The sequence below is a fragment of the Podarcis cretensis genome, assembly GCF_951804945.1.
Source record: "Podarcis cretensis genome assembly, chromosome: 2".
NCBI lineage: Eukaryota > Metazoa > Chordata > Lepidosauria > Squamata > Lacertidae > Podarcis > Podarcis cretensis.
The window spans coordinates 45,836,169-45,851,621 of NC_137171.1; the positions used below are offsets into that span (position 1 = coordinate 45,836,169).

At 42.9% G+C, this 15,453-nt stretch overlaps 2 long non-coding RNA genes across 3 annotated transcripts in view; one reads left to right on the forward strand and one right to left on the reverse strand.

The window, feature by feature from the left end:
- The window catches only part of LOC307209640, a 69,561-nt gene that overhangs the window by 50,488 nt on the left and 3,620 nt on the right, over positions 1-15,453 (forward strand). The window contains exon 1 of one of the 2 annotated variants that reach the window (XR_013835682.1): positions 3,002-3,039. The exons of the other annotated variant lie outside the window; for it this stretch is intronic. This is a non-coding gene — a long non-coding RNA (uncharacterized lncRNA). Of the gene's footprint in view, positions 1-3,001; positions 3,040-15,453 lie in introns of those variants that run through there. 2 annotated transcript variants of the gene reach the window in all.
- Positions 799-11,471, reverse strand: LOC307209645. Its single transcript, XR_013835688.1, has 5 exons — positions 10,892-11,471; positions 7,940-8,133; positions 2,844-3,078; positions 2,250-2,431; positions 799-1,103 (listed from the first exon to the last, which is right to left on the reverse strand). It is a non-coding gene; the product is annotated as an uncharacterized lncRNA (long non-coding RNA).

Consider the following 15,453-nt stretch of genomic DNA (forward strand, 5'->3'; position numbering starts at 1 on the left):
CAGTAGAGCTAGACTGCAAGCGAGAGGGAGCAGGGTGGCGAGAGAGAATGTACTGTAAGAATAAAGAATGGGAAAGGGCAATCAATTATATTCTGACAGGAGCCAATCAAGGGTGATGGCTGAGCAGTTAGCCTAGTAAAATGGCTGTAAAAAGGACTACTAATTGCACAAACAGCTTATCCAAAAGTGACAAGCACAGAAGGTGGAACAGCTGATTGGACAATGCTAACAATGAATTAATCAGTCAAATGACTGATCAGAGATCAGTTCACTTGGACAGGGCCTGATAAAAGAGTCCAATGGCTGAGGTATGATCTCATATCAAAATAGCTCAAGCATGAGCATGGCTGAGCAGCCAGGTCAATTTGTCACGCCAGAAATAGGATTATTATTTTTTTAAAAAATATAACAGATCAGAAGCAACTCCTCATACAGCCCTGGGCTGGGGAATCTTTCTTAAGAGGGCTGTATGCCAATGATGGGAGAGGCACATGAGCAGGACTACTGATGTGACTCAGCTTGTGTGTGTGTGCGTGCGTGCATGCGTGCATGCGCACACACACACTCCATCCGCCATCTGGGCAAACAAGAGGCATTGGAAGCATCCTCGCCAGGAAAAACCACTAACAGATGGGGCAGGCCAGGGTGGTGAGAGCTGACCTGGGGAGACTCCTGAGGTCTGGAGCGCCATCAAATATGTGAGTCACTGTATGTGCACAGTTGATGGTCAGAAATCACGTAAGCATTGAGAGTAGGTTTTCTTTTAACTGGCCATAAAGACAAACAAACAACAGCAAATCTTTGTAAATGTGTTTATAGTAATTTGTCAAAGGAATAACAATTATGCAAAACACTGCAGGAGTAGAGGATAGAGGGAGAGGGAGGGAGAGGTTTTATTTGGCCGGCAGAATTTGCCACCTATTTTGTAATTAATGGTATCGTTTTCATGCAGCAGGAGCACAATTATGCCAGGAACAGGACAGTGAAGGCTTTCTCTTTTGAAACAAGAATTTCATTCCAATCCTATGCCTGCCTGCACATTCCTCCTTAAGTATGTATCTGATTGCAGCCTTTCTCATTTTGCCCTGCAACGAACGTTTGAGCTCCTGCCCAAAGGATAACACGACACTCAGTTGGCTCAAATTCACAGATAACAAATAAGCAACTTATCTCACACAGGAAAAAAAACAAAACAGAAGCTCATCAGGGCAAAAGAGCCAAAGAAACCAAAACCACTTCCCACTACAGATGCTAAGTCATGTTTCATGAGTAGCTCTGCATACCACAAAAGTTCTTTCTGTACATGCTGTGAAGACATTGTTGCAGATTGAATAGATCAGGGGTTGTCAACCTGGTCCCTACCACCCACTAGTGGGCATTTCAGGATTCTAGGTGGGCGGTAGGGGGTTCTACGGCACAAGCTGAATCCTTCTTCCATTGAGCACTGGTGGGTGGTAAGGAAATTTTACCATCAAGAAAGATGCATTAGTGGGCGGTAGGTATAAAAAGGTTGACTACCCCTGGAATAGATGCCACATCACAAGGCATTTCAGGACTGAGGTTTAAAATCCTAATTCCCACTTCTCTCCCAGCAACAACAACTACTACTGGCAGTTTATTCTTTAGCAAGCACTGGTGCCCAAAGCTTTTAGCCTGAGGCATTTCAATTCATAGTGACTAAGGATAGGGCCAGGCCTGGCTCATCCAGTTGAATAAAGCAGCAATATCCTTACATCTTAATTTGATGATAGACTTGGCAGCAGAAAGCCTTTTCGTCACCAGAGAGCGGTCATATTTTAGCAAAGAAGTATAAACCAGTGAGCGCCATGCAACACTGTATCATTTGGCCTTATTGTTTCTGAAAGGAACATGGCAAGCAACCTGCTGAAGTCCATACAGGACAGTTTGAGACAGCACCATATGCATGGTGGCACTGTGGTCTAAACCATAGAGCCTAGGGCTTGCCGATCAGAAGGTTGGCGGTTCGAATCCCCGCGATGGGGTGAGCTCCCATTGTTCGGTCCCAGCTCTTGCCAACCTAGCAGTTCAAAAGCATGTCAAAGTGCAAGTAGATAAATAGGTACCACTCTGGCGGAAAGGTAAACGGTGTTTCCGTGCACTGCTCTGGTTCACCAGAAGCAGCTTAGTCATGCTGGCCACATGACCCAGAAAAACTGTCTGTGGACAAACGCCAGCTCCCTCGGCCAGTAAAGCGAGATGAGCGCCACAACCCCAGAGTCGTTCGCGACTGGACTTAACAGTCAAATTTAACAATTATGCCAGTTTGAACAAAATAATGCAGGAGCTGTAGATGGTGACTGCTAGGCCTTGGTCCATAGCAACCTCTGTGTTTCCACCTCCATCATTCCACCTCCATCATTCAGCCCAGACACTGAGGTCTAGCCCAGAGGGCCTTCTGGTGGTTCCTGCACTGCAAGAAGTGAAGTTACAGGGAATCAGGCAGAGGGTCTTCTTGGTAACGGCGCCCACTCTGTGGAACACCCTCTCATCAGATGCCAAACAGATAAACAACTATATAACTTTTAGAAGAGATCTGAAGGCAGCTTTATTCAGGGAAGTTTTTAATGTTTGATGTTTTATTGTGTTTTTATATTTTGCTGGAAGCAGCCCAGAGTGGCTGAGGCAACCCAGTCATATGGGTGGCATATAAATAATAAAATCATGTTTATGATTATTATCATGCCAAACCAATTCACCTGTAGCCTCTTAAGTGCAGCATAATGTTGATGTAAGATGGAAGCATTTGTGCTGAAAAGTGTACCACCACCACACCCCAATTTTAATATTCTGCATGACTGTATTTAAATGATAAAAAGTCCCACCCTTAGCTAAAAAGCCATTGCTAAAATGTTGCATCTGTTTCGGTTTCTTCTTTGCTCTAGGTCAGGGGTAGGATCCTCAGTTCTGGCCTCACTATCTGGCCTTCAGGACTTTTCCCAGGCAGTGCTGCATCTCCAGACTGGACCCCTTCTTCTGAGACCCCACCCCTCACTGGTCCATGCTCTGCAGCCTCTTCAGGTGCCTTTGCCTTTCCTTGCGATAGCACCTCTTGCTTCCCTGGATGGAGAGAGATGTGTGTAGGAATCTTTATCATCCATTGCAATGCAGCCTATTATACAAGGGTTACTCCATCCACTTTTGCCTCTGGCCCTGTCCAGCACTTCCATGTGGCTCATGGAAGATTTCCCAAGAGGCAATGCAGTTCTCAGGCTGAAAAGGGCATCCCACTCCTGCTGTAGGTTTCTCAAGCCAACATGCTGTATTGGGTGATACTTTCATGAGCACAATGACCCTCTCCTCCCATCCAGCACACTCACATGTACACATTGGGATGGGGGGAACATCATCCAGTCCAGTCCAGTGTGTGTCCCAAAGTGTTAAATCTCTGCTTTTGAAATGCTCACCATGGCAGTGAATCTGTCCTATCTGCATAATGTGTTGTGCTTGAGAGCCTTCCTAACTTCTTAGCAAGTTTACATTAGCTCTGCAAAAGGAAACTTTTGACAATGGGTATTAGCTTAATTCAAACTTATCTGACATAGCTGAAGTTTAATTTACTTAAACATAATGTTGGGCTCTCGCACAATTATTTCAGTGCTGGGAATCACAATTTATAGATGAGGCTGAATGAGCAGCACTCACCTTCAGCTCAGGATGAACTTCTAGGATTGCCTAGCAAACGGAAGTCTCTGGCAATTGAGTCAGCTCCCACAGATGTAGCACATCTCAAGAAATGGGAACTTCTCAGCTGGATGCTCATTTACACCCTATGATTAGAAAATGTACTTATCAGTTTCACTTTCATTGAAGCTCTAGCAAGAACAGGGTGATAGCAACATTAACAAAGTACGTTGAGTATTTTTAGTCACTTGTTCTCACGCAGCACAAGAACACCCTTGACAAGTAGCACCTACTTTGCCAGTCTTCTTGGGAATGTAACTGCAGTTGATTTCACATTGTGTCACATGCATGCATGTATTAGTTCCAGCAGTGGATATGTGAGGGATAGTGTTGCACACCACTAAAGACAATTATCCATTGGGTATCAGATTTGCAGGGGGACGCAGGTGGCGCTGTGGGTTAAAGCCTCAGCGCCTAGGACTTGCCGATCGAAAGGTCGGCGGTTCGAATCCCTGCGGCGGGGTGCGCTCCCGCTGCTCGGTCCCAGCGCCTGCCAACCTAGCAGTTCGAAAGCACCTCCGGGTGCAAGTAGATAAATAGGGACCGCTTACCAGCGGGAAGGTAAACAGCATTTCCGTGTGCGGCTCTGGCTTGCCAGAGCAGCGATGTCACGCTGGCCACGTGACCCGGAAGTGTCTCCGGACAGTGCTGGCCCCTGGCCTCTTAAGTGAGATGGGCTCACAACCCCAGAGTCTGTCAAGACTGGCCCGTACGGGCAGGGGTACCTTTACCTTTACCTATCAGATTTGCACCATGCACTTTCTTTGAAGGAGATTGGATGGCACATGTAGAAACTACCATGTTATGCCAGCACAACAATAGCCAAGAGATCCTAGTCTGCTTCATTCAAGCCCAGCACTCTCCCCACCCCCCATTCCACATTGGCATGCCCATCCACTAGGAGCTTGTGGTAGTTGTACAGCTATATTATATGCAACAAATCACAATCAAAATGCATGTGCTAGCTGACTGGGAGGAGACAAATTTATTTCTGAAGCTGCAGTGGTATCTCCCTGTGGAGATGTGGAGCAGTGCCTCCAGGCTTGCTCTTTCTGTGACTATGAAGTTTTTAAACAGCCGCAAAAGAAGAAAATTAATGACAAGTTTAGGGTGTGAGGCAGGGGGATAATTTTGTGCTCCATATTCCCCCAATTCACCTCAGAGTACCAACTCAATGGTGGTTTGGCTCAAGTCTACTCACAATATCACCGAGTGTGAATAGATTCAGGTAGGTAGCCGTGTTGGTCTGACACAGTCAAAATAAATAAATAAAATTAAGAAATTGTCCAGTAGCACCTTAGAGAACAACTAAGTTTGTTCTGGGTATAAGCTTTCATGTGCATGCACACTTCTTCAGATACACTGAAACAGAAGTCACCAGACCTTTATATATAGTGGGAGGGTGGGGTGGGGTTTTGCTCAGAAGGGTAGTAGGAGATGGGTGATTGGCTCAATGGGTATGGTAAACCTGTTGACGACTGTTAATGACTGCAATTAGCCCTACAGGAAAAAGCAAGGGATAGTATGCAGATGACCAAAAATAGCTTTAGACAGTCCATCAACAGGTTTACCATACCCATTGAGTCAATCACCCATCTTCTACTACCCTTCTGAGAAAACCCCCACCCCACCCTCCCACTACATATAAGGGTCTGGTGACTTCTGTTTCAGTGTATCTGAAGAAGTGTGCATGCACATGAAAGTTTATACCCAGAACAAACTTAGTTGTTCTCTAAGGTGCTACTGGACATTTTTAAATTTCTTAAATTTATTTCGACTGAGTGTGAATGAAATCCATCCAGATTGAGAGCAATACTTCCTGAACATACAGCTTCAAAGCAACCACTCACAAACTGTTGGAAGTGAATGCTTTTAGATGTTCTGGTGGAGAAATGTTTGTGAAACACAGTAATTCTAGTTTAGCATTACTATTATCTCTCTGGATGATTATTTTTTTTAAAATAATGAATGGACAGGACACAATCAGTGAGGCTGAAATGAATACTTGATTTTTTTGAAGCACAACTAATCGTCAGTGGATTGCATTCAGTGCGCCTGCACTGAATTTATATATCCTTTGGAAATATTGTGCTTGTGAGCAATGAATTTGGAAGAAAAAATATTTCCATCAAACACTGTTTTCTTAATTCTTCAGATAGGAAATACATTTCATTTTATGTTTTGTCAAACATATGAGGTACAGTTCAATGCTGAACGCATCATTTCCATAATACGAGTGTTTGCAAGTCACTCATCTACATTGTTGTTTGATGAATACATGAAGAAGTGTTGCCTCTTAAGAAATATGGTAAGCTTCATTATGTCTCTGAGCATTTGGGAACTGAGGCAGGAAAGTTCCCATTTTTAAAAAATTGTTCCCTTAACTCCCTTGAATAGACATTTTCTTGCAGCAAACCTTTCATTTTCTTCCTGGACATTCATCACTGCTTTTTGAAGTAGCGCTTTTTGAAGAACCTGCATCAATCTGCAAGTGATTATTATGATTTCCACTGCACTTGCTTACAAATCTATCAATTTCTTCTGCACACTTTTCCTGGTCAGATAGCCATAGCCAGGGGAAAAAAAATAGCAGTCTCAGCTAATAACAAATAAGCAAAAAGCAAACTCAGCTTGAAACGAACAGCAGGATTATCAAACCTGCACACTCAAACATCCCAGCCAGGACGTGCCTGCCATACCCAACTCCTTGAAGCCTCTCTCTTTCCATGCACAACTTCACATCCTCGTGACAGTCCTATAATTGCTTTCCCCAAATATGGAGAATAGGGGCTCAAAACTTTGTACAAGTCATACAAGACTTATGAGATGATAGGGTTGTTCACTAACTGCATTTGGCAGCCTGATGGATTTCATGAAATAACGCGAGTACCAAGGTCACCATTTCAGCTTCCCTGGAGAAACAATGAGCACTGAGTTGGGAAACAGCACCTTCCATTCCCGGTGACATTGCCAAAACTTCTTAAATTTTATGTGGATTTATTTTGTAAAACAAAAATCTGTAGGACTGCTGCAATGTCCTGTTGTCAAGAAAATGCACCAAATGGAGAATTTGGTTTTGTATTTTTCCTGCTATGGAACCCACCCAAGCTGAAATATGTTTACTTTCATGGGAGTGACATGCATGGAAGAAGCAGGACCTACTACTCGATAAATACTTTGGTTCATTCAGTACTATGCCAAGAGAATTCCTTGCAAGTGAGATTAGGCCTGCAAGATGCATTATCACAGGGAATTCCTATCAAGTGAGGAGTGAAACAAGGCTGTATTTGGGTGCCTTTTCTATTTAGTTTATATATTAATGATTTAATTCCTGGTAAGGCTTCCCCTTACCAGGGGATGTGGGTGGCACTGTGGGTTAAACCACAGAGCCTAGGACTTGCCGATCAGAAGGTCGGCGGTTCGAATCCCCGTGACGGGGTGAGCTTCCGTTGCTCGGTCCCCGCTCCTGCCCACCTAGCAGTTCGAAAGCACATCAAAGTGCAAGTAGATAAATAGGTACTGCTCCGGCGGGAAGGTAAACGGCATTTCCGTGCGCTGCTCTGGTTTGCCAGAAGTGGCTTAGTCATGCTGGCCACATGACCCAGAAGCTGTGCGCTGGCTCCCTCGGCCAATAAAGCGAGATGAGTGCCGCAACCCCAGAGTCGGCCACGACTGGTCCTAATGGTCAGGGGTCCCTTTACCTTTACCTTTACCTTTAAGGCTTCCCCTTCTTTCCCCCTTCCATTGGAAATCATGAGTTGTCCATATTGCTCAATGCCAACCACCAGGCTTTACTCTCCTTTAATAAAATTGACTTTAAAAGAAAGCTAACCAGATTTGGGCAGCTGTGTAAAGAAGAACAGCCCGCCGTAAACTATACAAAACTTAAGTTTGTTATATTTGGCAAGAAGGCACTTAAGTTCTGGTTGTACATTAGATGGGCATCCCCTTGAACATTACTCCAAACTAACATTGCAAAACCTATTTTTCATGCCTCTGGCACTAGCTGCTATAGGCATCAATTGCAGGCTGGGAGGATGATTTTGATGATGACTTACATTTCTAGACTGCCCATCAACCAAGTTCCTTTGCACACTTTACAAAATAAATGAAATGAACAAATACAATGCAACCTATAAAACAATTTCAACACAAAGAACACAAATACAAGAAATGCAGATTAGATTAACAGGATGCACACTCAAAACCCAGCAAACAACAGTATATGATTGATTACCTCCACTTTCCTACATCCATTCACAGCAGGGATTTCTGTCCTAGGTTCTTATCTTCAAACATCACAGTGCTTCAGGGAATAAGCACATGTTCTGAAATGGCTGCACGCACAGCTCAAAATTGGTCACCTCCACCCATTTGAAAAGGGTTTCTTGAAGACTGCTTTGACTGTCAGAGGCCTCTCATTATGCTAGCCTACAATGTAGGGGTAAGAAGTGGAAGGCAGTTAAATATTTGTGTTTAGCATCAAGAAGATGACAGTGCTGTTTCATTACATTATTGTAGATTAGCTATATACACTTGGTACAGCTGTTACAAAGTTAATTAATAGCAAGAGGCACACTTTTTTTTCATACATTTCCCTGGATCCAGTGGAAATAACTGTCAAGGAAATGTTTAATCAGGTTAGTGCTTTTCATGTGCTGCGGTTTACCATTTAAAAGAATTTCTAGGATACAGTGAATTAACAGACCACTCAAAGGTGACCTGAAACATGGCCATGTTGTATTCCTTCTTCCTTCCTGTGAAATTGTTTAGAGGTGGGTGCAAAAGAAACAAGAAGTATTTCTTCTTGCTTAAAGGCTTCTATCTGAATAGGAGGAGCTCTTGTGCCAAGAGATGCATTAAAACAACATCAGTCGGATCTGTTTAAAGAATGTGCAGAGGGCAGGCTTCCAGGCATCACATCAATGGCTACTTTGTTGTTTTGCCCACTGCAGTTTGCATTTTCATACATTATGTTTACCATTAAATTGGCAACATGGTAATGAGCAAAGATTATGCAGCTTATTGGAATGCACCCACTTCTGAATTCCCAGTTTTCCTGCAATGGAGTTTTAAGCTATGTTCTAAATAACTTAGGACGTGGGTGGCACTGTGGATTAAACCACAGAGCCTAGGACTTGCTAATCAGAAGGTTGGCGGTTTGAATCCCCGTGACGGGGTGATCTTCCGTTGCTCGGTCCCTGCTCCTGCCAATCTAGCAGTTCAAAAACACGTCAAAGTGCAAGTAGATAAATAGGTACTGCTCAGGCAGGAAGGTAAACGGCATTTCCGTGTGTTGCTCTGGTTGGCCAGAAGCAGCTTAGTCATGCTGGCCACATGACCCGGAAGCTGTACGCCGGTTCCCTCGGCCAATAAAGCGAGATGAGCGTCGCAACCCCAGAGTCGTCCATGACTGGACCTAATGGTCAGGGGTCCCTTTACCTTTATCTAAATAACTTGTTTTGATATGTTCCAAGAACCTTGCATCTTGATGGGTTTTAAAGAGCCAGGGTTAAGCTGCTTGGTTTGGGCCTTTGCATGTTTAGCTGTTAGATTAATATAATGTTTTTCCATATTCTATTGCTACCAGGCTTGAGCCCTTTAGGAGAGGTAGACATTTATTGAATCATATCGTAAACATTATTTGCATTCTTGGCAAATAGGTGTAATGCATTTCATAACTTTTGACCATAACGGCTGCCATGCTGGGGCAGAACCACCTTCCTAACACCAGCATTGCCAATCCAGTGCTGGGGCATCCATGCAACCACCTCATTGCCCTCCTGCCCTCCTACCCAGCTCCATGCAAATAAGCTAAAGGTAAAGGTAAAGGTACCCCTGCCCGTACGGGCCAGTCTTGACAGACTCTGGGGTTGTGCGCCCATCTCACTCAAGAGGCCAGGGGCCAGCGCTGTCCGGAGACACTTCCGGGTCACGTGGCCAGCGTGACATCGCTGCTCTGGCGAGCCAGAGCCGCACACGGAAACGCCGTTTACTTTCCCGCTAGTAAGCGGTCCCTATTTATCTACTTGCACCCGGAGGTGCTTTCGAACTGCTAGGTTGGCAGGCGCTGGGACCGAGCAGCGGGAGCACACCCCGCCGCAGGGATTCGAACCACCGACCTTTCGATCGGCAAGCCCTAGGCGCTGAGGCTTTAACCCACAGCGCCACCTGCGTCCCTACAAATAAGCTATGGCAATATTAATGCTGAGAGGGAGGCTCCGCAGCACAAGGCTGACCATTCTGAGTAACATATTGGAAGGGATGTTTCTGATGCAAGACAGGGACTATGAGTAACATCTCAGTAGGAGTATTTCTCGGACTAAGCAGACGCCCCCATGTTATTTTTGCTATTGGATGCTGCATGTTGCGATATAATCTTGTTAAAATTTATAGAATAAAAATGTACTTTTTGTATGTTATTATATTTGTGTTTTGCTATGGACCATAAAGAAGGTTGATTGCCGAAGAATTGATGCTTTTTAATTATGGTTCTGGAGGAGAGTTTTGAGAGTCCCATGGACTGCAAGAAGATCAAACCTATCCATTCTGAAGGAAATCAGCCCTAAGTGCTCACTGGAAGGACAGATCCTGAAGCTGAGGCTCCAATACTTTGGCTACCTCATGAGAAGAGAAGACTCCCTGGAAAAGACCCTGATGCTGGGAAAGATGGAGGGCACAAGGAGAAGGGGATGACAGAGGACGAGATGGTTGGACAGTGTTCTCGAAGCTACCAGCATGAGTTTGACCAAACTGCGGGAGGCAGTGGAAGACAGGAGTGCCTGGCATGCTCTGGTCCAAGAGTCGGACACGACTAAACAACACAAATGTTATGAAATTGTGTGTTTGCGTGTGTGTGTGTGTATACATATATATTATATTTTCTTTTTTATAAAACATTTCAAACATTACATTAACAAACCAACAACATAGTCTTTGCTCTGCCAAGCATAAGACTTCCCAGCACCCCTCATCTGGTTTTCTATTATCAAATAAACACACTCACACTTTAAATTATAGTTTTCTGATCTTAATAAATTTGACATTATCTCCTTTTTTCTGATCATGAAAAGTTCCTCAGTTTATCATTGCAGGATTTATTTCAATCCTGCTAGTGTCTTCACATGTTTGCAATAATTATTCATATAACAAATAAATTTATTCCAGTCCCTTTGAAATTTTTGGTCACCTTGGTTCCAGATTCTACCGGCCAGCTTGGCCAACTCCACATACTCCATCATCTTCATCTGCCACTCCTCGATTGTTGGTAATATGTTATGAAATTGTTGCTATGCTATTGCTTTGCTACATTATGAAATTGTTACTGTGTTGTTATGAAATCGTTACTATGTTAGCACTTTGCTACATTATTAGGCAATTGTTACTATGGTATTGCTTTGCTATGTTATGAAATTGTTACTATGTTATTATTTTGCTATGTTATTATGAAATTGGTTTTGTGGTGTTTCTCTGAAATGCATCCTTGTTTCTTTGCAGTAAGCCACTTTGAGCATGAATTTGTGTGTGGAAAAGTGGCATACAAGTAAAATGAATGAATCAATGAATGCTGTGTTTTGACACTGAGATTGCTAAATGCTAAAGAAAATGAAAGTATCTGATAACTAGCAGCAGTATGGAAGTCTAGCTACCCAAGTACACATTACACTCAATGCATACCATATAGCTGCTTTATTCTTTTTTACTTCTATTAATCACAGGTGTGCAAAAGGGCATCCTCACCAAATCATGGTGAGGAGAGAATTATGTATTCCAGCATGAATGGAACTAACACTATCCCTCTGGTTGTGGCTAGAATATTTGGAAAAATCTTTCTCATCCTTGCCCTTGAAGCCACCAGAATTGTAACAGTAGCAGGAACCATACCTAACTTTCTCTGGAATGTGCCCATTTACATTATTTTCAGTAGCTCTAACTAGAGCTTGTTTGTACAACAGCATGCTGCTTCCTCTGTTTTGGCATTTCAGGTGTTCAGCACAAAAATAAGTATGCAGGAAACAATATTTGAAGGTATGGGGGGGGGTAAGTTGATGAAATATGAAGCATTGCTTCTTTCCTATGTATAATGTGCCACCTATGCTGATCACCCAGCTATCTCCTTGGAGCCACAAACTGAATCAGACTGGAAACTCTGCTAATGTCCTTCCCTCTCATTTGAGAAAAATCACATTTGCAAATTCATAATTCATAGTCACACAGGATTTTCTCAATGGAAGAAACTGCTAACAGGAATCCTAAACTAGAATTAAAACTCAATGACTGGTGGCTATGTGCTGATTCTAGGATCCAATCCATACCTAAGGGGACTAAGAGCTGTGACTCAACAGTTAGAACCTCCGCTTTACATGCAGAAGGTTCCAGGTTCAGTCCCTAAATTTAATCTTCATGTGAGGCTAGTTTTCTGGATCAGTTTTTGTCTGGAAAGCCCATAGGACATATATTAATTGCAACACTTTCCATGGGCTGAGATGAAAATTAATCTCAATGAGTTCATTGCCCTGATCCATGACCTTTGCAGAGAGTAGACGGGGCTTGTGTGACCTTGTTCCTACTTCTTGATCTCTAATTGGCTTTTGATGTCGTTGATCATCATATCCTCCTGGACAGGCTCTGGAGAATGGGGTGATACACATGAGTAGCACTAGGGGGGAGCAGAGGGGGCAAGTGCCCCCCAAACAAGGAGCTTGCCCCTATTTGCTGGCTTCTGTCATTAACATATAGTGCTATTTTCTTTCAGAGATCTTAATGTGTGCGACACAGCTCACCCACCTAAAAATATACTTTGTCTCTTCTAAGCCCCACCTCATATATTTTTTCTGGTGCCACCACTGATTCTACATGAAACTCCTGCTGATTTGCTTTCCCTTCCTCTTGTTTTGCCTTCCTTGTTAGCACCAAGATGAGCAGAAACTACTGCGGCACACTCCAGAGTCTTGTGACACAAACTGGCAAACTGTGACTACACAAAGTGTGTGCTCCCTTTCTAACCACTTGACATGAATGGAAAATTCCTGGTGAATTCTTTTCCAAAGCAGCTGTTTCAAAGATTTGCAAATCTCTCCATGAGTTCTGAAACTTTGTTCTGCCCTCTATTGAGTTAAAGCCAGAAATCCCCTATGCATATGCAAACATATATTCAAATGTGTGACTTTCACACTCGGCTAGACATGATTATTTATATTGTTAGTTCTTATCAATTGTTGACAGTGTGCACAGCAATATATATACATATAGAATGCGACAGTGAAGCATTTCTTCAAAGCCCCTCTAAGAAAGAGCTTGTTTTAGGAAATATTTGGATCTCTTTTCTGGTAGTTCCATCCACATATTTTTTTTACAATGAATTACTGGTGAAAGTAATATCAGGGAATACTTTAGCTCTAATTGTGAATTCCTCCAAAATGTATAGCGTTTATTCCTTCTACACAGTTATAACTAAGGCAACCAGATGTGAGAGAAGACAGGGCTCTTGAGGAAAAGGATGTAGCAGAATGGTAGTGCATGTGCTTTGCATGAAGAAGCTCTCAGATTCAAATCCCAGCCTCTCCAGGGCTTGAACCATCCTCTGCCAGAAACCTTGGAGAGCCTCTGTAAACCCTACTGAGCTAGTGGGACCAATGGTCTGATGCTGCCTGAGACAGTGTCCTATGTTCCATAAGATACTTAGCTGCATTCCATGACCACTGAGCATACACAGTCCTCATTGGGCTGCTTTGGAAGTCCCCTCTCCCCTAGGATTTTTTTAATGGGAGTATTTCTGCTAGCCTTGGAGTTTTCTCCAAGCCTGATAATACTTGTGGGGTTGGGGGGATGATGATGCAATCATTAGGATCCATGATTGGAAAATTAGTTTTTTAGTATATAGGATGTGCTTACTTTTTAAAAAACAACAACAACAGCTTCTGTTTGCATTATTTTTAATTTTGTGTTGTTTAATAGAAAATAATTATTAAGCATTATATCATAGAAGCACAAAGTTATATTGGTTTTTACTGCGGATCTAATAAACCCAAGGTCCATTTAGACCTTGCTGGTCTCTACAGTATGCCGGTATGTTTCCTTAGTGGACTAGATTCAACTTTTCTCCAAGGAGAGGGGTGGTGGTGAGTTCTCAGAATCACATAATTAATGCATTTTCTTCCATCTGTGATAACTTTCATAAAACTCTATGGATTGGCTAGTCACCAACTGGGAAATAAACATTAGGTTTCATTTGGTTTGCAGTTTGTTTTTAAAGTGTGGGTGACATATGCAAACCATCCCTTATCCCCAAAGGGGAAAAGTTTGTGCAAATCAGGAGTGACTCTTATATCATGCAGCACCAGCAATGTGATACTTTTTGCTCACAGTGTGGAAGAAGAGAAAAATATGTCTTCTCTCTCATCACACCACAAATGTATGGACCACTGAGATGCTGGAACTTGAAAGAGGAGAGGGAGGAAAGCCACTCACCGTTTGGTACTATTCATTTAGGCACACATAAACACACTGATTAATGGTGTTAGACATACCAAATTCTGCACAGACCCAAACTGTTGAAGTGAATATAGCTTTCATGATACATAAGATACATAGCCATGTGCTAGTTACTAACTAATGTCCAAGACAAAGAATGGGGTTATTAGTTCCTAGTCCGTAGACTACTTGATTATTTTGAAAATATGGAAGTTAGCAGAGCTAGGCCCCTGCCATTTAGATTATGACAATATTAATTTTGTTACTGGGCATCACCTGGAAGAGAAGATGGGTACATTTCTGTTCATTACAGTTTTATCTCAGCCTACCTACAACGATCTCAGGATGGCAGGAATTTACCTTTTTATCCTCACAATAATCTTGCTAGGATGAGAGAAAGTGATTGGCCCAAGGTGACCCAATGAGCTTGATGCCTTTGGAACCCAGCCCTCCCTAGTTCTTTAAACATTACATCACACAGCTTCTCTGTTGCTCTCTACTTCCTCTACCTAAGCCACCTTAAAATGCTAAATTCTGTTTTGTTGTTGAGAAAAACTCATCACATCTATCTCGACAGAATCCCCACAGACCTGACTGTGTGCAGTGCTACAGAAAGCAAGGAGTGAAGCTCTGCCATGCTTTAGATCCTGCTGATAGGATGCCGCAAGGCACTTGTACGCAGAGAGGAATTCAAAGGAAAAAATAATAATAATCAGACAACTTAGGAGCAGCTCATAACTCATTCTAATCAGTATACCACTGTGTTGGAGATGGCTATTACAAACAAATAAATACTATCAATTATTCTCCCTTTTTGTATTTAGTATGATGCTCTCAGCAGTGATTGCCTGTATTATGGAATTACAATGGTAACCTAAGGGCTGTTAAGAGATGCTGATGCTGTGAAAAAGAGGAAGTGCTGCTGTAACGAGAGGCCTCATGATCAAAACACAGGTGTTGGCACATCTGTATGGGGTAGTGATTCCTAAACAATAGTCTGGAGAGAAACACCTCTACTGTTTTTAGAGATGGCTGAATCGTTTGGTGGTCATCCTGAAAATCAGTGGTGCCCTTTAACTAATCCTGCTGTACATCTGAAAAACCCTGAGGAATGTTTGAAGCATTCAAAATGAATACTTGAATGATCCCAATTGATGTCCCCCCTCTCCTGGCTGTGACCTCCTACTTGAAGGAAAAATAAATCCCTACCTTGGTTTGGACACAGACAGGAACCTCTCCCTCAGGGGAGTGGCATTTAGAACATATTTTTACATGCCA